Source organism: Puma concolor, chromosome C1 (assembly GCF_028749965.1).
Source record: "Puma concolor isolate L17-30 chromosome C1, mPumCon1.1.hap2, whole genome shotgun sequence".
NCBI lineage: Eukaryota > Metazoa > Chordata > Mammalia > Carnivora > Felidae > Puma > Puma concolor.
Window position 1 is genome coordinate 82,372,936 of NC_141674.1, and position 23,705 is coordinate 82,396,640.

The following is a 23,705-nucleotide window of genomic DNA, read 5'->3' on the forward strand; positions in this document are numbered from 1 at the left end:
GCGGACAGATCACACATAGCCCCTAGTTCCAGGCTTTCTTTCTACATAATTACTGTTTTAGAGACGAAGAAACTGGGGAAAAGTAACTAATAGATTTCCCGGAAGAAAAACCTGGATTTCTTTTTCTCTTTTCCATGCCAAAGAGAATGTTCTAATGTGGGATTGAAGGAGACCTCTTCACATTCAACACCAGTCTTGCTGTGTTTGTGTGCGCAAATGTGCATGTGTGTGCACACACGCTTGTCCACATGCACAAACACACAGCTCTTTGGCTATGGTTGGGTGTTTTTTCAAGCCTCAGAGTCATTCATCTGCAAGAGTATCTTCTTCATTATCCCAAAAGCCCAGAGAGTGAGTTAGAAATGCAGGCCTCATAAACAATGGCTATGTTGAGAAAATAAAAGGTCATTTGTCCTCTAGTAGACAGGGTCCTGTAGCAAAGCTAGGTGGGCAAGACACTGGAAGAGTCCCATAGATGCTTTTCCGTGCTTTTAACTTCCCAAGGGTTTCATGTGGTGGACTGTCTCATTAGTTACATTGAGAAAAGTAATGGTTCCCTTGTGCAGGGTGACAGCATTGGAAACAGAGAACCGAATGGGGAAGAAGTATTCCCATCCCTGTCAGATGAGTTAACAAAGCCAATATTTTGAATGCTCTTCCCCACCCACCAAGAGTCTGCACATGGGATGACAGGTTGAGGTAGATCATGCAGTAATATATAAGTGGTATTGAGGTGTGTTGATGAGGCATAAGGAACAAAATGAAAACTCACAATTTTGTTTCACCAATTAAAAAGCCATTTTAGGGGGCACGTGGATGGTTCAATCAGTTAAGTGTCCAACTTTTGATTTTGGCCCAGTGCATGATCTCACGGTTCGTGAGCTTGAGCCCTGCATTGGCTTCGTGCTGACAGCATGCAGCTGCTTAGGGTTCTCTCTGTCCTTCTCTCTCTGCCCCACCCCCATTCTCTCTCTCTCTCTCTCTCTCTCTCTCTCTCTCTCTCTCTCTCTCTCAAAAATAAACTTAAAAAACATCCATAAACTATGCACCTTAAAATGCAACTGGAAAGTGTAAAGTTGAATTTGAAAGAGTTTGAATTAAGGAAATGATCAGCAAGCCCAGGTGGTGTCCGTCAGCAACAGTTTATTTCGTTTCACTGGTGGATACATTTGAATTTCCCTGCTGTCCTTCAGTGGCTCCCAGACCACTGCAGGCAACCTGCTGGAGTTGTTTCCAGGCTACAAAAATACAGGTCAGAAAAATCGAATTGTTAAGGTTTAAAAGGCTCACATTTTTTCTTTTTTGTTTGAACGGATAGTGTTGAAAGGCATTTTCTCCTAGTTTTCATTTCCATGTATTTGCTGAGCACCAGCTGCGTTCCTTATTTTATTTCATTCCCATTTTACAGACTAGAAAACAAGACTCAGAGAATTTAAGGAACTTGGTCTGTGAATGGAGAAGAATAAATGTGAATCAAGGTTGATCTGATTCCAGAGTCTGTGCTCTTAACTCTTTCCTCAGAACACTAAGAAACAAGGCCTAGGGGCACCTGGGTGGCTCAGCTCAGTCCGTTAAGCTGCCAACTTCAGTCAGCTTCCGCTCAGGTCATGATCTCACTGTTCATGAGTCTGAGTCCCACCTGGGGCTCTGTGCTGACAGCTCAGAGCCTGGAGCCTGCTTCGGATTCTGTGTCTCCCTCTCTCTCCACTCCTCCTCCACTCGCACTCTGTCTCTTTCTCTCTCAAAAATAAATGAACATTAGAAAAAAAAAAAAGAACAACAAAGACTAAACAAGCCCGAGCAGATCTGAAGATGGATACAGTCTAACACTGATAAAATAAATACCAATTCCTCATTCAGACTCTGCAAATAACTGGTCTGAGCCCGAGCTATTCCCATCACTCTGTGAAGAACAATTAAATGGACAAAACAGGTCTGAGGTCTCCGGGTTCATGAGTTCGAGCCCCAACGTTGGGCTCTGCGTTGACAGTGTGGAGCCTGCTTGGGATTCTTGGGATTCTCTCTCTCTCTCCCTCTCTCTGTGCCCCTCCCCCGTGTGCGCATGCACACATGCATGCATGCTTGCTCTCTCTCTCTTTCATAATAAATTAATTAACATTAAAAAAAAAAAGGCAGGTGGATCCCAAGTAAACCTACTTCCTTTCTTAGGAGGTAGCCTATCATGGGGAAGAGCATGGACTTACTAAGTCACATAAAAATCGTTTTACATCTCGACTTTGGTGATGACTAAATGTATGAATCTGGACACATGTCTTAGTGTCTCTAAATTCCTAATCTGTAAAATGGAAGAAATGTCTAATTCATAGAGTTGTGCGAATTAAGTGGGATCATGGCAGTGGCTCACACATAGTGGTGCCTAGCAATTATTATTCCTCTTTTCTTGATTTCCTCAGCTGGAAGCTGACCGGGTCCAAGCACAGAAGACAGTTTTACCCTACTCTGTTCCCCCCACATCCATGCCTACAAACTCTCCAGACATCTCTGGTTCTCAGATGCTTTTGCCAGTCCAACATTTAATCTCCACCATGGTCTTAGGATTCCTAGAGGATCCAGAGCCAGGTTCAAAATGTAGGCTTCCGCTGTCAATTGGTATTATGTGCACAGCCAAAGGGCATCACTTAAGTAATGTTTAACTCTAAAATATTCTTAATATCTCCACAGGAGGTATAAACCCAATGGTATCTTTCTCCATGTACTTGTCCCATAAAATGCCCAGTTTTCTCTTTTCCTATTTTCCATTCCAGCTAATTTCAGTTCATCGGATTTAGAGACAAATCTCATACTGAAAAAAATCCATAAGTACTGGACCCTGAACACCTTAGCAAGATTTCCTAGCTGCCTTGGAGGCTAGCTAGTTCTCTTACAGATCAGTCAATAGCATGTGCTCTGGGTCATTCTGGTCTCCGTCAGCACGGGGTTGATTCCAAGAGCCTTGGAGAATATGAGCTATTGTGGAGGTTCAAGTAGTGTCTTAGGGACTGCCAGGGCCCCAAACCCCACCAGAAATTCAACATAGTCTCACCCTAGAAAGGACTTTTAGGGGAGGTTCAGCATGGCTTGCCTTCGCTGTATGAGCCAGGTCTCACCGGAGGCTGGGTACTGAATGTGTACTTCAGTGTGAATGCTGTCTTACTGCCATATCACTGAAACCCACAAATTTGCTAAGGAACGTTCACAGCCTGTAAGCCTGTAGGGCAGTGGACGGTGCAAGCCTCCCTCCTGTATTTCTTGCTTATGAAAAACAATCCAAAATTATACACTAACCCTTAAGCTGAGATTATTTGGGAGTTACATATGACATAATTTCAAACTATCATGGCAACTGCAAATTTTTTAAATGCCTTTTTAAAGGCTTATTGAATCTCTCTTCTTAATTAGGCCTTTCCTCAAAGAAGATTCGAAGCTTCCATTGTTTCTCTGAGCTAATAAAATATTCAGGACACCTTTCTTGTAAAATCAGGACATAGCAGGGTGACCCCACACACCATCACAATTTCTCAAGGTATTTCACCTTTCAATTAACCAAGACAGATCTGTGTTCATCACAGCAAGAAATTCTGCTTTTAATTGGATGCATGAGTAATACAGTGGCTAAAACGTAGAGTTATTGCCCTAGATTATTTACATTTGCAGTAACAGTTTCAACTCAATGTCTTCATGAAAATGTCAAATTTATTTCTGACGTAACAACACACATTCAATGGCTAATCATGTACTCATTAATATCTTGTGTTGCCATCATGTCATTATTGGGTCTAATAATACCTAATTGCAATAATAAATACCTAATTTTGGGGATTTATTTATTTTCTAATTAGACATTTTTCACATTTCTATTCTGTAATTATTCATGAGTAATTATTGTGAGTCACAAAATAGAATTATCGTTAAGCCTGTATAAACTGCAACCAGCTTCTTATTGAAAAGAGGAATTAAACTTTTCCCGCTTTATGTTCTAATTAACTTTTTTCTCTATTTTGTGGAATTGCTGGGAACGATGTTGAGGGAAAATGGAAAGTAGAGGCTGATAACTCAAGACATTTTCATAATTATGAACTTGCTGAAGGGAAGTTTGAAGAATCATATAATTGGGGTTGTATTCCCACCCCACCCCCACACAGAACCAAATTAGCTTTTGCCAAAAGACTTTTGATTTGTCAGGCAGAGGCTTGGGGCTAGGCCACCTAAAGCCAAGCCAATTTTAAGGTACTGGGCAAATAGCAACAGCACAAAAGCCATCAGGATCTGGCTTTATCTCCTCTTCCTCCGTCATCTCCTCACCGGCCATGAAAACATTACACACCACCTACACAGAACTTCAGCTGTTTCTAATAAGCCTTTTCACTTCCCTGACTGTTTACGCATTGTTCTTTCTTGGAATGACCTTTCTTTTTTTCAGCCTCAAGGACTCTTGCTTATCAATTCAGTTAACAATTTCTTCATGAAGATTTCCTGATGCCCTGATGGAAACCTTCTTCTATTCTTCTTACCTTATGAACTTATCTTTACCATTTCCACTTACCCCTAGATTTTTAAATATGGCATTTCTTGACTATCTCTCCCACTAAACTGTGTCTCCTAGTAGAGGCTACAAGTGTATCTTGTTTTTAGCCTTGCTCTTGAAAGGGCAAGGGGCTTAACACTGCCCTCAGGCTTAACCAGTGAAGGTGGAATTGGTGGATAATTACTTCCTCAGAGGGTCCCCAGTAGGACTGAGCCCCAGTTGCCCGCAGGGGTAACCAGTTCAATAACGTGCCTTAGTCCTCTCTCATTCCCTATTTTATTTTCCCAGTCCCCAATTCCTTTTCCCTGGTGTATCAGTTTTTATTGCTGCTGTAACCAATTACCACCAATTTAGCAGCTTAAAACAATACAGATTCACTCTGTTACCATCCTGGAGGTCAGAAATCCCAAATCAGTTTTACTGGCCTAAAGTCAACTTGTCAACAGGGCTATTTTCCTCAGGAGACCCTAGGGGAAGATCTACTTCTATACCCTTTCTACCTTCTGGAGGCTGCCTGCATTCTGTGGCTCATGACCCTGCCTTGCATCCCTCCAACTTCTTGTTTCCATGATTATATCTCCTACTTCCCCCTTTGACCTTCTTGCCCCCTCTTAATAGGACCCTTTTGATTATACTTAAAGCTCACCCAAATAATCCAGGAGAGTCTCCCCATCTAAAGATCCTTAATTTAATCACACCTACAAAGTCCTCTGTTGCATAAGGTAACAGGTTCCGGGGACTGGGATGCAGATATCTCATTGTGGGGGATGGGGTGGGAGGTGGTGGTGTGTGTGGGCAATTATTCAGCCTACTCCACCTGGAATCACTTCCAAAACTGATTTACTGCAAGTATGCTTGGATTTCAAGCCCTGCATTTCCGGGGGAGAAACATTCAAGCTAAGACAGAATCCAAAGGAAATTAGAAGAGTAAGACAGGAACAGTTACTATTATTAAAAAGTGCAGATCATGGGCGCCTGGGTGGCGCAGTCGGTTGGGCGTCCGACTTCAGCCAGGTCACGATCTCGCGGTCCGTGAGTTCGAGCCCCGCATCAGGCTCTGGGCTGATGGCTCAGAGCCTGGAGCCTGTTTCCGATTCTGTGTCTCCCTCTCTCTCTGCTCCTCCCCCATTCATGCTCTGTCTCTCTCTGTCCCAAAAATAAAAATTAAAAAAAAAAAAACGTTGAAAAAAAAAATTTAAAAAAAAAAAAGTGCAGATCAACAAGATGTGGCTTAGAAAGATAATACCAGGTTTGCAACAAAGAGGTCATTGGTAGACTTAGGACAGTTTCAAAGGGAAATTGCTAAATTGCAGTGGATTTAGAGTTAATTCTCAAAGTTGCCCAAAGATATAAAGGTAAAAAGGGCTCAACATCATCCTGTTCCTGAGAAATCATGAGTATCTAGAATATAAAACCAGCTCGATGTTTTCACAGGAGATAGTAATTATCGAGCTTAAACTTTGTTTTTCAAGAAAGGTGTTTCTTGGCCTAGTCAATCTCCCTCCTGACTACTGGGTGCTTTTATAACTCCCAATATTTTCTCTGTCCTCACATGCATCACCCTGTGACAACCTAGTTAGTACCTGGCTTCTGCCAGTGACTGAAGCCCTGTGATGGGAGATGTCATGTCCTTCTTGTTTGTTTTTCATCCTCAGCCCCTCATGTGATTCCTGCCACACCGTACATGATCAAGAAGTAGTTATTAAATAAAAGAAGGAGCCAGCACCATCTGTAACTGTGACTGAAATGAAATCACAGTGCATAGATTATGAGGCAGAGCTGAAAGGGAGTGGGGAGCTCTGCTTTTCAGGCTGAATGTATACACGGATCACCTGGGGGTGCCGCTAAAGTGCGGGTTCAGGTGTGTGAGGTGGGGGGCCTAGATTCTGCATGGTATATAAAGCTCCCCATGGATGCTAGTCCCCCTGGTTCTCAGACACATATTTGAAGAGCTGAGTCTGATGGTTCTAAATCCTCTCTACATTTTGAAGCACCTTGGAAGCTTTAAAAGTGCATGCTAATTCGGGAGCCCCGTGCACAGATTCTGATTTAACTGATGGGAAATGGATCTCCGGTGTTCGTTTTTTGTTCTTTTGTTTTGTTTTTTAAGGTCCCGGGATAATTCTAGTGGGTAGCCATGGCTAAGGCACCACCAGTCTAGTCTATCTTCTGGTTTAGCAGGTGAAGAAACTGAGGCACAGAAAGGGTCAGCCGGGGGTCAAGGCCAAAGAGCGAGGACCTGTCAGAACGGGGAGTAGAATTCTGCCTGCTGACCGCCCCCCCCCCCCCCCGCCGCTCGCAGCATTCCCGGCTGCACAAGGATTTCAGGAAAAATGGGGGAGACATGTTGGCATTGAGATACAGACTCCGTGATCCCGGGGAGGGGAGCTGGAGAGAGATGACTCACGTGTGAATCCCCTGCTGGCTCCCAATTTCATCCCCTTGGGCAGTGTGTAGGGAGGTATAGCTGCATGAAGAGCGCATTGTCAAAGAAAATATGCCGGCTGATCTATTTTAGTTAAAACAGCTCTTTTCCCCCTAGGTACTGTGAGATTGCTTGTCTGTCAGGGTGTTGGCCTTGAGCAGGAGCTGGGCACCAGGGAAGGTGTTTTTAGTGGAGGGAGAAAATAGAAGTAAAGAGGAGGGCTGAGCCGAGGCGCTGGGAGCAGAGAGAACGAGTGCTGTCTGCTCAGTGGCGAGCTCTTCAGTGCAAATATCTCTGGGCTAAGACCCTCTGCTTTCAGGGTGCCAGCCGAAATTAGCATTTCCCACATCCCAGGGTTTGTCTGTCGTTATCCATAGCGTCGTGCTATGTACCCAGCTCTTCTTAATTCTGTTATGAATGTACGCTCTTCTGAAAATGCAGGCTGCTCTCTGGGAGAAGTGGATGAATCTGAATAAAGAATGGCATGTGTGGAATCCGGGTGTCAGGACCTGGGCACATCCCTCAGGAGCAGGGGCTGAGGTGGTGAACAAGGACCTGGGCAGCATCTGAGGGAAGTAAAAGGAAGATTTCTAGGTGTCAGGGATGGCAGGGAGCGGGGAAAGAGGCTCTAACGAGGGGGTCAGGAGACCAGAGAATACATTTGGAAAAGTAAAATTGCCAGTTATCTGTGACAAGGAGGGCGAAGTTCCTCAAACTCGGTCAAAATTCTTAACCTGAGGAAGATGGCTTGTCCTCCAAGTCACTAACTGCTTGTCACGGTGGTCATAACCTTGGAGTGTGGACATCTTGCTGAAGTCTGTTTTTCTCAATAGGAGCTGTCCTGGATGTATCACTTTCTGACAGTGGTTCTCTTTATAGGATCTCCTGTTCCAAAATGTTAATATACCTGCGACTCCCCTAAGGATTGTTTTTATAAGGCAGATTCCAATTCCCTGAGTCTGAAGTAAGGCCCAGAGCTCTTACATTTCTAGCAGTTTCTTCAGGTGACGCCAATGCTTCACTCAAAGCAGCAAGGCGGTATTTTGATTCAGCCCTGTTAGGCCACTGGTGTGGGATTGGGTACACCTGTGCTGTGCCGGGTGGTAGTGATAACTCAGGGACACAGCAAGAGGCACCTAAAAGTTACAGGGCAAGACGGAGGTCTGCCTCTGTGGCACACTTTGCACAAAGGAACCATCCTTCTTGGCTTTTGGACACACTTTATCTTGACACACAGGGGCCTTCTTGAAATCGAAGCTCAGAAAGGACAAGGGCCTCTGGTCTTGTGCACAACTTTCCCTTCCCACACTCAAAAACATCACGAAGACCTTAATGTTCCCCTCAGCTGTATTAAATCTTAGGCAGGCTTCTTGACCCTAGGCCCCGACCTCCCTTTTCTTAGAACAGTTACTCACAAAACTTATAATTGTAAATGCTTTCTCTGCCCTTCGAGATGGGAATCTTTTTAAAAGCCTCTTTCCAATTTTACCACCCAAGAATGTTTTTCTCAAGGACCTGGGTGCCATTTCTTTGAAACGTGAACATCAAGGGAAATAGCACGTCTATTTCCCAGTTTCTGTTTGGGAAGATGGGGTGACTAACATAGTGAGGGCATGACTTCCTCCAAGTTGTAAAGCTACCTTCTGTCATGAAGACACAAGAAGTCTTATTTTTCTTTTGGATAAGACCAATTAGCAAACAAAAGTGGCCCAGAATCCTCCCTACCCCAACTCTGAAAATCTCTCCTGGCCTTTGTTTCGGCAGAATTGAGTTCAGACTGCATTCTGGTCTGCCTTCTCCTACAGGCCTGAGTAAAATCTTCCTTCTTTGCTTGTTTAATTTGGTCCAGTGCGATTTTTGCTTGATGAAAACACACAGTTTAAATTTTTGTGCAAACATATGTAATATGTCCTTATGCGTGTACATATTTTCTGGGAAAACTGAACCTCGGGGAAGGTACATAATTGTCCACTTGTCCCAGTTCTCAGAGCTTTGGTGACAGTCTTCCATATGTGTGCTATTTTCTCCTGGTTTTGTTCTTCCCAAGACCTGAACGTAAGGTGTCCTGGCCACTGACTCTATCCACTATTCAGTGATGGCAACTTGGAGAAAGATAGTGGAACTATTAACATACTTCAAAGAGTTTATATTAAATTCCAAAATATGTATACTACCTAAGACCATGTTTTCAAATTAGGAGACAATGAAATTGCAAACACAGTTCATTCCTCTAACCCTTCACCAACTATTTTATGCATTTGGTGAGCATTTGCCTTTTTCTGTGTTCCTGATGAGGTTTTTTGGGGAGACAGTGGGGTTCACGGGGTCCAGAGACGACGACCAAGAAATAATTCTTGAAGACCTCTTTGGTGCAAAAAGGTGATTTTATTGAAGCACAGGGACAGGATCCGTGGGCAGGAAGAGCTGCCCTGGGACCATGAGGAGAGACTGGTTATATACTATGGGGTTGGGGGAGGGTAAAGTCCAGGGGAAGTTTCTAGTGAGATTTTCATATGCTAAAGAAGACTCACAAGACTTTGGAGGCCTGGCTGTTGTCAAGCTAGGGTTGTTCCCCCCCCCCCCCCCCCCCCCCCCCCCCCCCCCCCCCGCTAGCAAGGCATTAGCATTAAGACAAAGGGAGTTTCAGGAGAAACGTTTTACTCTGCCTGCCTCAAGTATTTGTCAATGGGCTGTGGATTATAAGGAAATTTAGTTCTTTCTGCCTTTGTTTCCCACATCCCCATTGAGGGGTGATGGAGACCTAGGTCCCCGAAGGACTATGATCTCTATCAGTTAACCATTTGTTTTTTCCCCTTTCCTTTGTTCTTGGGCAGCCAGGAGTGCCTGACGAATATCACACTATCCGACCTGGGAGGGGGGTGGGGTTTGCATCCGGTCAGCTTGCCTTATGCTCCCTCATCATTCCCACTTATCTTTGTCACCTGAAAGAGCCCTTTAGTTGGTCTAAAGGGAACTCGGGAAATGATTCTTGGAAGAATCTGAGGAAACTGGGCAGTGTGGAGATACACTCAGTTGTGTGAGGGGACATACAGGAGTTCATCAAGGTATGTTGGAGAAATGAAAAGTGAAAGAAAAAAACGTAAGTTTGACTTAAAGAAGGAATGTTTGTGAATCAGTATCCACACTGATTATATATGTATCTGAAAGTAGCATCTAGAAATGATTAGGTGATAAGGATCCAAATAGCTACAACAAATGTGCCTTTGGGGAAGGCAGACATAGTAACATAGGGAAATGTATCTCTATATGTAACAACTCATAGGCGAATGTACAGGACCACGCATGCCTGGCAGAAGGACAGATGACCACTGCCCACGTTAAGAGAGCTGTTTAAAACCCTTCAAAACAAACAACTGAAATGTCAACACACTTTCAAAAAAGATTTTTAATGATGCAAATTCCAAATTGCCCCCTGACTTGCTCTAAGCAGAATAAACAAAGCAATAAACCCATTAGCATGTACTTGTGAGACATTTAGGTTTTAAGAGCCTTGCTCTGATGACTATGAAAATAGAGCTAGTTCCCACTTGGGAAGGGCTTTTGTTATTCTGTTTAGTTTAAATCACAGCTAACAATCCTACCTGCTTTGAAAGAATGGCAATTATTCCCTGCCTTCCAGTAGGACCCAAGCTTTTCCGAGAAAAAATGTTTAAGTGCTTATCTGCAAATGGGCGGATAACTATTTATGAAAGGCAACATGTGTCCCTTCAATGTACACAGGCATGCGTAGCTCCGCTGTTCGTTTTGCTCTTCTCATTTCAACTATCAGACATTCAGAGAATAAGGGTACCATCTCCTCTAAACTCCAGATAAAATCTGTTGATATTTCCAGAGAATTTCAATCCTACCACCAAGAAAAGGTTTGGATTGCCCCATCCTCTTCAGTCTGGATGTCAAGCAGACTTCTGCCGCCCTTCTGCAGCCAAGATGTATCTAAACGGAGAAGTTGAAGGAATCATTTTCTACTTTCTGAAGGGAGTCAGACACTGTATCTATGACCATCCTTTTATGATAGGAGAAGTTGGATTCAGTAGCCAGAGAAGGAAAGATTAGGACCAGAGGTCCCTGGGTGGGGAAAGACAGATTTTGGAACCATGCTGGGAGTGTCTGACCACAGCAAACTCCTTCAGGCATAAGGTTCCCCATAAGATTGTAACAGACCCCACCTACTCCCCCTCAGGAATTTGACAAAAGACCTAAGTATGGTCATAGACCACCCCTGTGCAATGGAAACGAGCCAATCAGCCAATCAATAACACCCAGAGCTACCAAACCAAAAAGGTAAAACCTGAGAAGGAACAAGGGGGAACAAGGGAGAGGGCTGACCAGAACCTTATGAAACAAGGAGCCTTGCTTATAGCCCTCAGGCATTCACTTTTGAACGTCCCCCCCTCCCCGTTTGTAAAGAGAGCTTTCCTACAATTTTTCCTCTTTAACCTTATACTCTAATAAACTTTTGCCTGCTGCTCATTTTGTGTCCACCTCTTCATTTTTCAAAGTGGTGAGACAACGAATTATGGTAAAAAAAATCCTGCAACGCTTTTATCAATGACTCAACCATGCATGGAAAAGAGGAGTTTGAATGAATACATCCATCGATACTATCAAGTGCTTTGGGAAACTGGAAGTACACTGTAATGACAGGGTTGGGGCAGCCCCAGTTTCCTCTTTTGTATCTGCAGGAGCCTAACCCCTCCTGAAGTAAGGACACTGAAGGGACCCCATGAATGACTGTCTTGGCTGCCTCTGCTCTTGCTAGGAGCTGCACCCCCACCTCACACAAGCCTTCTGGTAGTGATAACGTATGTCTTCCTTGTAAAGGTCAAGGAGTTCACCATTTCTCTGGAGGCTTCCAGCACAATAGATAACATCTAAGGAGCAGCTGGGCAGGTCTTCCCTTAAGTTCTCCAAGACCACTGACTCTAGAAACCTCCAGGGCCTAAGTCAACTTACGGCAGACACCTGAGCGCTCATCCTTATTTTTGAGCAGATCTAGGACACCTGAGAGAACAGTGCACCAGACCTCTGCCCTCAATAAAAACCCTGGACCCTGAGCAAAGACGAGGCTCATTCTTCTCTCCTTTCTGAGTGTCTGGGACACTCTGTCTGTATCTGCACTCACTCTCTATATCTTCAATAAGCTCTGCTCTCAGTTCTTCTCAGTTCGCTTTTGGTTTCCATCCTACATGAAGCCAAGGACCCTCTTGCCTGGTCCTGTGGGACCCTCTCTGGGTCCTCGCACCTGGCCAGCTTACATGACGACTTTACTGAATCACTGCAGAAATAGAATGAGATGTAGGGTCTGGAGCTCTCAGCATGTTGCCTAGCACGCGGTTAAGTGCTCAATCAATGAAAGTTGTAAACGCAAAGCAGACTTTCTCCCACATCATTTAGGACTAGTGCCAAACTGTGGCCTTGCCTCAACACACTTAAATTAAGTGTGAACTCTGTTGTCCTTTGGCTTTCTGGTTTTACAACCCTCCTTGGATCGGCTCTAGCATAACCGTGAGATTCCAGGGTGAAAAGCTTCTAGAAATGACACACCCTTGAGGGCAAAAAGAGTCAGTTATCATAATCATCCTTGTCAGCACAGCAGGATCCCTGTCTCACACATCTGCCTGAGTGCAATGCTCAGGACAGCATTAGACAAGTATCATTTTGTCAATTAACCTTTTTCCATTCTTAGTTTATTAGGGCCTAAGCAAATGCATTTACTAAACTGCGAGGGGCTTTTATTTTTCTGACACCATACTTGCAGCTTTACACACAGCCCACCTGCACTTTCCCCTCACAGCAGAGTCAGTTGCACCTCTCTGGCAAATTGGATAACCCTGTGTCATGCTGCATACAGAAACCATTTTAATTTATGGAAGGCCTCGGTTTATGTGACATAAAGAGCAGTGGATGTCATGGTGCTTCACTCTGCTTTTCATATCCAGCGGGTGTGAGAAAGCAGAGGATGTAGGTGTTGCCTGCCCCTACACCGGTGACTGGTTATTCCTCTCCACCTGTAACTCCCTTGGCCCTCCTACTGGGGACAGAGACAGGTGCCATGATACACACGTCTCCAGTGCTACCTGACATAAAAAGTAAAGCAAATTGTAATCTCCTGCCCGTTTCTTCTATCTCAACACGAACCCCACCACCCTCAGTGTTCTAAGGAATATGTAATAACAGATGTCATTTTGCCAGTCCCTAACTGGGCCAAGTTGTGCCCAGTGCTTCTCATTTACCATTGCCTTTTAATTTCCCAATAACCTTATGAGGTAGGTGTCATTACTTCTGTTTTACACATGAGGAAACTATTAACAAGTACTATTACTAGCCAGTCATCAAGCCAAGGTTGGAGCCAGGTTGCCCTAACCAATACAGACCACATACTTCCAATTCATGCAGTAGCTTGGATCCTAACTCCCATCTTATAAAAATACAAGTAAGAAGTGTGATCCTTCCACTAAATAACCTGAATTTTAATTATATGTGATACCAACTAAGAACTAAAGCCATAGCTAATAAAAATAATTAAGAATAAGTCTGGTTGCAGCATGGTATTGGCACAAAAACAGACACATAGACCAATGGAATGGAATAGAAACCCCAGAACTAGACCCACAGAAGTATGGCCAAGTAATCTTTGCCAAAGTGGGAAAGAATATCCAATGGAAAAAAGACAGTCTTTTTTTTTTTTTTTTTTTTTTTAATTTAAAAAAAAAATTTTTTTTTCAACGTTTATTTATTTTGGGGACAGAGAGAGACAGAGCATGAACGGGCGAGGGGCAGAGAGAGAGGGAGACACAGAATCGGAAACAGGCTCCAGGCTCCGAGCCGTCAGCCCAGAGCCCGACGCGGGGCTCGAACTCACGGACCGCGAGATCGTGACCTGGCTGAAGTCGGACGCTTAACCGACTGCGCCACCCAGGCGCCCCAAAAAGACAGTCTTTTTAACAAATGGTGTCGGGAGAACTGGACAGCAACATGCAGAAGGATGAAACTAGACCACCTTCTTACACCATTCACAAAAACAAACTGAAAATGGATAAAGGACCCGAAGGTGAGACAGGAAACCATCAAAACCCTAGAGGAGAAAGCAGGAAAAGACCTCTCTGACCTCAGCCGCAGCAATTTCTTACTTGACACATCTCCCAAGGCAAGGGAATTAAAAGCAAAAATGAACCTTTGGGACCTCATGAAGATAAAAAGCTTCTGCACTGCAAAGGAAACAATCAACAAAACTAAAAGGCAACTGACGGAATGGAAAAAGATATTTGCAAATGACATATTGGACAAAGGGCTAGTATCCAAAATCTATAAAGAACTCACCAAACTCCACACCTGAGAAACAAATAATCCAGCCAAGAAATGGGCAGAAAATATGAATAGACACTTCTCTAAAGAAGACATCCAGGTGGCCAACAGACACATGAAAAGATGCTCAATGTCATTCCTCATCAGGGAAATACAAATCAAAACCACACTCAGTTATCACCTCATGACAGCCAGAGTGGCTAAAATGAACAAATCAGGAGACTATAGATGCTGGAGTGGATGTGGAGAAACGGGAACCCTCTTGCACTGTTGGTGGGAATGCAAACTGGTGCAGCCACTCTGGAAAACAGTGTGGAGGTTCCTCAAAAAATTAAAAATAAACCTACCCTATGACCCAGCAATAGCACTGCTAGGAATTTACCCAAGGGATACAGGAGTACTGATGCATAGGGGCACTTGTATCCCAATGTTTATAGCAGCACTCTCAACAATAGCCAAATTATGGAAAGAGCCTAAATGTCCATCAACAGACGAAAGAATAAAGAAATTGTGGTTTATATACACAATGGAATACTACATGGCAACGAGAAAGAACGAAATATGGCCTTTTGTAGCAACGTGGATGGAACTGGAGAGTGTTATGCTAATGAGATAAGTCATACAGAGAAAGACAGATACCATATGTTTTCACTCTTATGTGGATCCTGACAGACAAACTTAACAGAAACCCATGGGGGAGGGGAAGGAGAAAAAAAAGAGGTTAGAGTGGAAGACAGCCAAAGCATAAAAGACTCTTACAAACTGAGAACAAACTGAGGGTTGATGGGGGGGGAGGGTGATGGGTACTGAGGAGGGCACCTTTTGGGATGAGCACTGGGTGTTGTATGGAAACCAACTTGACAATAAATTTCATAAAAAAAAATAAGTCTGGTTGTACTTTCACTCTTTGGGAGTGAATGGCAGTACTGAGCGTCATGCTAAAATGTGCAAAATTTCTTATGGCACTTGCTTACTCAGATAAGGAAGTTGAAATTATTTACCTGTGATTAATCTAAGAGGAAAACAAGTTTGAATTAAAGCAAGCAAATAGTTGCTAATTCAGTCTTCTCGTTACGAAATGTGGCATCCACTGGAAATTCCTCTCCAGCCCGGTACAAGCAGAAGGCCCCATCTCTCCTGTTTCTCCTTTCCCTTCTCTCTACTGGAACTCCCCCATCCCATGATGAGGGATCCTCCTCATCCCCTTCTGTTTCCTTCCTTCTCCGTGGCTTGGCACTCAGATCCTCTGTCTGCTGCTGTGGCCACACTGCAATCCTTGTGTCTTCTCCTCCCTAGCCCTGTCTCCCACATTATCACTGTAGCTTTTCTCCCCTTCCCTGCTGTCATATGCATCCTCGGGCATTCTTACCCTCCTGCTGGTGTGGAGTGGCTTCTTTCCTTCTCTCCTTCTATTTATATCACTGTGGAATGAGAGGCTCGATTTGAAATCATAAACTCTGATAAAGTCTGGAAAGAAAGCACACACAGGCATTAAAAAGAGACTCTCCTATTTCTTAATTAAAGAAATAAGTCCATCACTGAGAATTTGAGAAAATTAAGTGTGCTGTTGCAGAAACACACACACACACACACACACACACACACACAAAATATACACAAAATGATGGTCTGCAGGCTTCTTGCTCTTCTCATAGTTTCTGAACAATAGTTAACAAATGAATCTCCCTCACCAGTGTTGACCTCGCCAGTGATTCTAGTAAGATGAACAAGGAGAAGGCATTTAAATTGAGGTCCATAAGGAAAAAAACCCCACGAAAACATGAATGTTTGCCAAGTAGACACAATCAGAAGGAACAAGATTGGAAGAAGTATAAAGCCTGGAGAGTAAACATGAGAACTAGAGGAAAAAGAGCTCTTTTAATCCTAGCTTTGGGTGTTACTGCAAAAGATTCTAATCATCAAGTTATCATTATTAGTATTATTATTGTTATTACCGATAATAAACATGTGTTGGCTGCCAACAGGATGCCAGGCGCTGCACAAGAGAGAATTAGAGTCTGTCCCTGCAGTGCAGGCTTACAACAGATTATAATTGCAATAGAAAAGCATATTAATAGAAACTCAATATTTTATTAGAAAAATAGCATTGTTTCTCTCCTCTCTCTGGGCTTCCTACCACCAAATAGAATACTGACTCTAAGCATGATGGTTCCTGGTCATAAAACCAATAAATCTCCCACCAAGAATTCACCCTCTGCAGTTTCCCAACATTGAACACTTTGCTTCTGTTTTTATATGATCCAGTGGAGTCATCCTACATCTGTTCAGTTTGCTCCCCTCTGGACCAAGTAGGTTCTCTGATTTAGGTCAAGTTAACGGATTTTACAACTGTCATCTCAAGCAGTGGTTTTCAGACCGCTGCTTCCAGCTCGTTAGTGGGTCTTGGAACCCATTTAGAGGCTCACACCACATTTCTAATAAACATGAAAGAATGTAAAAGAATAGACCGGGGCGGGGGGGGGGGGGGGAAGCCAAATGTAAAATATTTAGTAAGAGTGGTTTTTTTTCCCAAAACTTTTGTTTCACTTTTATATGTGTATGTGCGTCTATTTAATGGGTTGTAAAATTAAATTATTTATTGCCATTGCTCACAATCAAAGTTGAAAAAGCACAAAAGGTATGGAGATATACTTTTCACTTAATCTGAAATTCAGGTTACCACCCAAACTGTGAACATGGCAGACCATGAACATAATTTTCAAGAGAATCCAATCATTCGTTGTACCTTAAAATCAGCTAATATTTATTGTGGTTACAATAACCTCACATCTCAGAATTAATGCTAATCTCAACTATTCCTTTCCGTTACCACGATAAACATCCAGACTTGTTAGACCCCAAGTCCTGGCTATTGGTTTATAAAAGATACTTACTATAGGATGTCATTTATAAAGCAGTCCATTTATTCTGTATTTTCCCTGGATGTCCTAGGCTCTTCTCTCCCATACCACTTGTTGATGACTCCACTGGAATGACCATTTCCTCCTAATGTATACCTTGCTAAACCTACAGTAGAGCTTACTTCTCCCCACCCCTACCCCCTGCAAAACAGAAAGCTTTCCAAACTCAGTTCTAGAATTTAGCCATGTGATTAATATATTACAGTTCGCACCTGCCTCCAGCAGATAAGTGACATCATTTATCATATCTTCTTGTTAAGCATGTTTTCCCTTTGCTTTTATTCTAGCTAGACTTCCTATGCTTTTCCTGTACTTATATTATTACATCTTTTTAAGTTTGTAGAAGCTAAAGACTAGGTTATATGCTTTCAACACTTTCCTCTGATTTTAAATTGAAGCCACGCAAAAATATTTGAACTGGAGGTGGGGAGGAGGCATGACTGAATTATCAAGACTATCTTGCAGTGAAGACTCTGTGGGAGACTGAAGGAGCTGGGGTAGCAAAATATGTAGCAAGTACCATTAACATGGAGAGGCTTGCCCGGTGATGTTTCAAACAAAGACAAACACTGCTTTGGGAGAGCTTTTACAGATCCACAATTCCAGGGATGCTTCTAATTGTTCTGTTCATACTAACGAGACATTTTCTACTGCTCATGGAAAATACTCTGACAGTTTTATATTCCAAGCTCCCATCAATCTCTCGATGATTCCAACGTTGACCATAAATACAAAATATAGAATTATATTCCTGCTTAGAAGAAAGCTTATCATTGATAAATTTATTTGCTTGTAATTTTTACTCTCACCAACAGTCAAAAGGACATGAGGGTGGATGTAAGGGCAGTTTAAAATGCAACACAAGATAAGGTATTGAAGGGTAAAAAGAGAACAAAGTTCTTCTCATACAAGAAGGGGGAAGAGATGCTCTTAGTGACTCGAGTTGAGCCAATTACAACACTTAGAATAATACATTTCCAGAAAATGTAAATTTTCTGGAAGCTATGGTAAAAAAAAGGAAAATATAAAAGTCATCTGAATGGATATAATCTTTCTTGGAATTGAACCCAAACAGAAATATACCATATTTTCCTTGTTTAAAAACATTGAATGTGGCCTAGGTTTCCCCTGCATCTGGTTATGGCCCTGCCTTCAACTTTCGTATTGCCCTGGACAAGTCATTTCACCTTTAAATTCTCTCTATGGTAAGGGGCCGTAGAGATGGGAGCTTGGAACTAGAGAATTGGTGGGATCCTTTTAAGAATTAAAATCCAGATTCTATGACATGGATAGATTTGAACAAATAGGGAGCTTTTAAGCCAAGAGCGGTATTAACCACTAAACAATACAGAAGTTGAAAAATAGCGTTTTTTGTAAAATTAGCCAATTGTTATTTTTCCTTATGGAAATAGCAGAGTCATCCATCCTTTCATGTGCGATTCCAAAACCCGTTGTTTAATTTCAAAATATGTTGAGTCATTCCCAGAACCTAATCAGTCCTAGATTCTCTTTGCTCTGTCTCTCCCTTGCATTTACCCACGTTTCTCTTCCCACCGCAACTAAGCTTTACACAGCCCCTACCTTTTGTCTCCGTGCCTCCAGCTTTAGCCCCCTCACTCGCTGTCACACTGCCACAACAGGGATTTCTACAAGGTGAATACTTTTCATAGTACTCCTCAGTGACTACTCAGCATCTGCAGGATAGCGTCCAAACTCCTTAACATGCAGAGCCCCATGCAGAGCCCCCATGACTTTGACCCTGCTCATGTGTGTGGGTTTACATGTCTGCACATCCCCTCGAGTTCTAATGCTTTATCCAGCCATTCAAAACTACTCACTGATCCCCCAAGGACCCCGTCTTCATGCCTTTGCATATCCTGTTTCTTCCCCTAAATATTTTTATTTTCCTATCTCACTTCCTCAGTTCACTTGGCAATAGCTTCTGTAAATTTTAAGATCCTATTAAATTGTCCCTTTAGGAAATCCTAACTGGCATTCTCTTCTCTAGGATCTAACAACTCTTTTCCTCCACAAGTTCTATCATAACACTTATGACATCTTATTGCTTAGATGTCTGTTTTTCCCTCCTAGATCTTTACCACCGGGAAGCATGAAACATTGCCTGTTTTTATCCCTGGCATTCAAGGAATGTTTATGGAATGTTGGGTCCTCTCCCTAATGTCTAATTCCTGAAACACTGAACAAAACCCTTCTTTGTCTCTTTTCCATGATTCCTCATTTCAGTCTATTCCCATATTAACTCCTCTCAAAATGACGTCTTTTGTTCTCCTTCCCCTACTCAGTGGTGCTGTTAGCCAGGACAGCCTGGGTAATTTAATAGCTTACTTCACTTCACCTTCTTTACACTTATTTCTTTAACTGACTCATCCATATTCTGTCCTACTCCATATATTTCTCATTGCCAGATTCCTCTTAGCGATCTTTTGTGTGTGTGTGTCTATTAAATCCTTTGCTCATTTCTGGCACTCCATAAATACTAAATGTGCTTGTTAAAAAGCGGTAATGTTTGCTGAATTGATTTTTGCTGTCAGGTCAAATCTAGAAGTATCTTCTTAAAAAACAGAATGGAGGCAGGGTAGCACAGTAGGTATCAAAGGCAGCAGAGGAGAGCAGAGTGGTTAATGGTCTTGGCTCCATAGACCGGTGGTCCTTGTTGGAGCCCTACCTCCAGTCCTAACCCTCTGGATGACCTTGGGCAAGCAGCTTAACTTCTGAATTGGCTTGCTCGTTAGTGAAAGGGAAAAATCACACCTACATGTTTGCATTATTGTGAGGACTAAATAAGATAACTCAGCAGAATGTATAGCCAACAGCAAACAATAAACAAATGACAGTTGTTACACTTACTAGTGATTACTTATTACTATCAACTATTATTACTATTATTATTATTGATTCCACACACTTCTGGCACAACATTGAAGAATAAATATCCGGGGACTATTTCTTCCCCTTTGGGTTTGAGGTGTGGTTCAAAGTGTGTTTGCAAAACTGGTTTTTATTTTTAATATTAAAAGCTTCACTGAAGATCTTTGCTGTCCATTTGTTTTTTAACCAGGGCTCATCCTAGTAGATTATTATTCCACAGTGATTCCATCTGTGGAGTGGATGTTGAGCCCAACCCAGCATCAGAAGCTCCTGTGTGATGCTGAGACCGAAAAGCTACCCTCTGGAGACACTGTGACAAACCGGAAAGTGGCGGCAGATTTTCTGACTGGCTTTTCCAGGGTCGTTCCATTATTGTTGTGGTTGTTGTTTTTATGATTATTCCCCTTTTCTCCTTTTCAACAAAGAGCTGAGAACCACTGAAAAACAAGAAAAGGACCCAGTAGCTTCAATAATGTGATAAAGTGTCACTGGCAGCAGGAATTTGCACAAACTCACTGCCGACCCAGGTAACAGCTCATGACTTCATTTTGGACAAAGGAAATCACTCTCTTTGATGAACACTTTGGGATGATTTTCAGCTTCTGATATTCTCTTCCTTTTTAGACAGCTACTGTCACAAAAGCCTGTAGGGAGAGCTAAAGCTTCGCCTATTTACAATAACCACATGCTGACTCTCTATTTAATTTTAAAAAACAAACCCAGGGCTCCAAATCACTCTCATATTTAATATTTTGTCTTAAAATAGCTTTCTATTTTATTTTGCTTTTAAAAATTAAAACATAGCTTTATATAACGGGTAGTAGGCAAAAAAGGAGAGATAGAGAAGAGAGAGAAAGAGAGAGAAAGACAACGGGAGTGGCTTTAACAGAAGCTCATTTCTTCCTCTTTGGAGGCAAAGAAGGTGGCAACAGCTATGGCATTATTTCTTGCATCCCAGCTAGAGCCCAAAACGACGACATGCCATCAATTTCAATAATGCCTGTGTGTTCTTGAGGAAACACACACACATATGCACACACACACACACACACACACACACACACACACACACACTTTAAATAAATTCTACAATGAGCCACCTGTCCATTAAATATGATTCCACAAATGTGGTTTAAGACACCTTCTGATTGTTCCTTTCCGTTCCCTTTTTATAGACACATTGGAAGCCACCTGTGGATTCCAGACCACGTTATGACCCCCTTCCTGGCTTCTTTCCAAACTCAAAAACCAATGGCATAATTGCCAGTCTGGGTTCAAGCCTTTCCCACCTCCTGAATGAGTTACTGACCAGTGAAACGGTACACAAAAGCACCTGCAAATCATATAACTTGGTCAATCACTTCAAAACCTCTCTCTGGCTTTTTGCAGGCTGGGCTTCACGCTGCCCACCACAGCATGCTGCTTGTGTTTAGCCATTATGCAATGATGTTCTACGTTGCCAGTAAACCATGGCTTTATGCCACGGTTCAGTATAGCAGCTCAATATAGCTTTATTTATTGGATTTTTAAATCCTCTTGTATAGTAGGTGTTGATCTCTCCTGAAGTTGTGATTATAGCTTTAACTATTGACACTTTTATCACAGCCAATCCCTCCAATCTTTGCTCTCATGCTGACATGAAATGGCAGTTCTTCCAACACTGCAGTGTCTGAGTCCTCGAGCCCCAGCCCCGCACGCTCTGCCACATGAACATAATAGAGGTACATGCATGCTGATTAGCAACTTGGAGTCTTCAAGTTGCTTTTCCTTGCTGTACTGCTTCTTCCAGGAGTCCTGGACTGGAGACCTGACTCTGACCGGAAGCATTGCAACTGCTCTGGAACCCATCCGCATCTAAAAAGCTGCCTCTTTCCAGTTAAAAAATTTGGTGTCTGCCATTAACCCCGTAGAACATTGTCTATTGAGTTATTAAAATAATTGACAGCATTTGCCCGGAAGAAATTCTAACTTTCTGTTTGTTGTCTAAAGTCAAGGATATACTTTGTAAACTCTAGCGGTTTGGAATAGTCAGGAAGAAGCTTCGTTGAAAATCAAAACATCCGGGGCGCCTGGGTGGCGCAGTCGGTTAAGCGTCCGACTTCAGCCAGGTCACGATCTCGCGGTCCGTGAGTTCGAGCCCCGCGTCGGGCTCTGGGCTGATGGCTCAGAGCCTGGAGCCTGTTTCCGATTCTGTGTCTCCCTCTCTCTCTGCCCCTCGCCCGTTCATGCTCTGTCTCTCTCTGTCCCCAAAATAAATAAACGTTGAAAAAAAAAATTAAAAAAAAAAAAAAAAAAAAAGAAAATCAAAACATCCAAGTATGAATATCAACTCAGCCATTAACTGGTTGTGTGACCTTGAGCAAGTAACTCCTCTGAGCCTCAGCTACCTCATCTGTAAGATGAGAAGAATTTAAGCTTCCTCCCATCTTTATTGTGAAACTCACATGAGGAAATGTGACACACGATGGATTGTCAGTCAGTCTTCCTTTCATTTCTAATTTTGGCCTTTGCTCTATCAGGTTCACAAGTTCAATTGTTGCTTGTGAAAGACTAGACAATCATTTGTCCTAGATCTTCACCGTACTGGAGGTCAGATGAAGGAGTTTGATCTTATCATTTGAGCTTGTCCAACTTGTGTTACCCCTATGGCCCTGCCTTGGTGCTTGAGAGTCTTCCAGTGTGTACTCCTTTTGGTAGAAGCAATGATACAATGATACAGTGACGCAATGAGCCTTGATGAGTTTTTCCCCTCTTACTTAGTTGATCAAGTTAACTTTCAGTTCGGACATTTGCTTACGTTAGCTTTGAAATCGACTGCTCCAAGTAGGTCCAGAATTTTTGTAAAACATTCCCACAGAATTCTTTTTTTTTTTAATATATGAAATTTATTGTCAAATTGGTTTCCATCCCACAGAATTGTTATCAGAGAAATATAGGAGCCTTGTATAAAACCTTCCATGCCTTTGGAAGGAATTTTTATTCAATGTAGCACAATTTCAAGGAGGAAATACCTAGAAGACTGATGGGAGGTGTGATAGCATTATTCCAATTTTTCAGTTGATTATCCTCTCTTAGTCCAAGAGGGTCACCTTAGTGGAGGACAGTTTGTATACTGGTTGTAGAAAGGCCTCAAGTTGCTGCCTCTTTCTTCTTGCTTTTGAAATGTGGAAAAGAAAGGACAAGGAACTATTTAGAAAGCAAGGGAGAATGTACGAGAAATTAGTTAGATAAGATGGCCAAAGTCACTTCCTGTGACTTTCCTAAACACCACAAAAGGTTGAAGTTTCTAGAACCTAGATGACAGTCAAGCACCCTTCCAGTTTATCACTCAGAGACTCCTACATCTCGGAGTTGGGAGGCACCTTAGAAACCATCCCAGTTACAAATACTTGTTGTTGTCCCAGAAAGGCAAACACCAGGTTTTATTTGGACATTCCAGAGCAGAGAACGCACCTCCTTGCAAGAAACTCCATTCCACTTTGAACAGATCTAACTGTAGGAAATTAGATCTGTTACTTATTTTGAATCAAACCTCTCTCTCCATTATTTCCTTGCATTTGTCCTTATTTTACCATCTGGAGTCAAAAGGATAAATCTGAACCTTCAAAAATATGAAGGC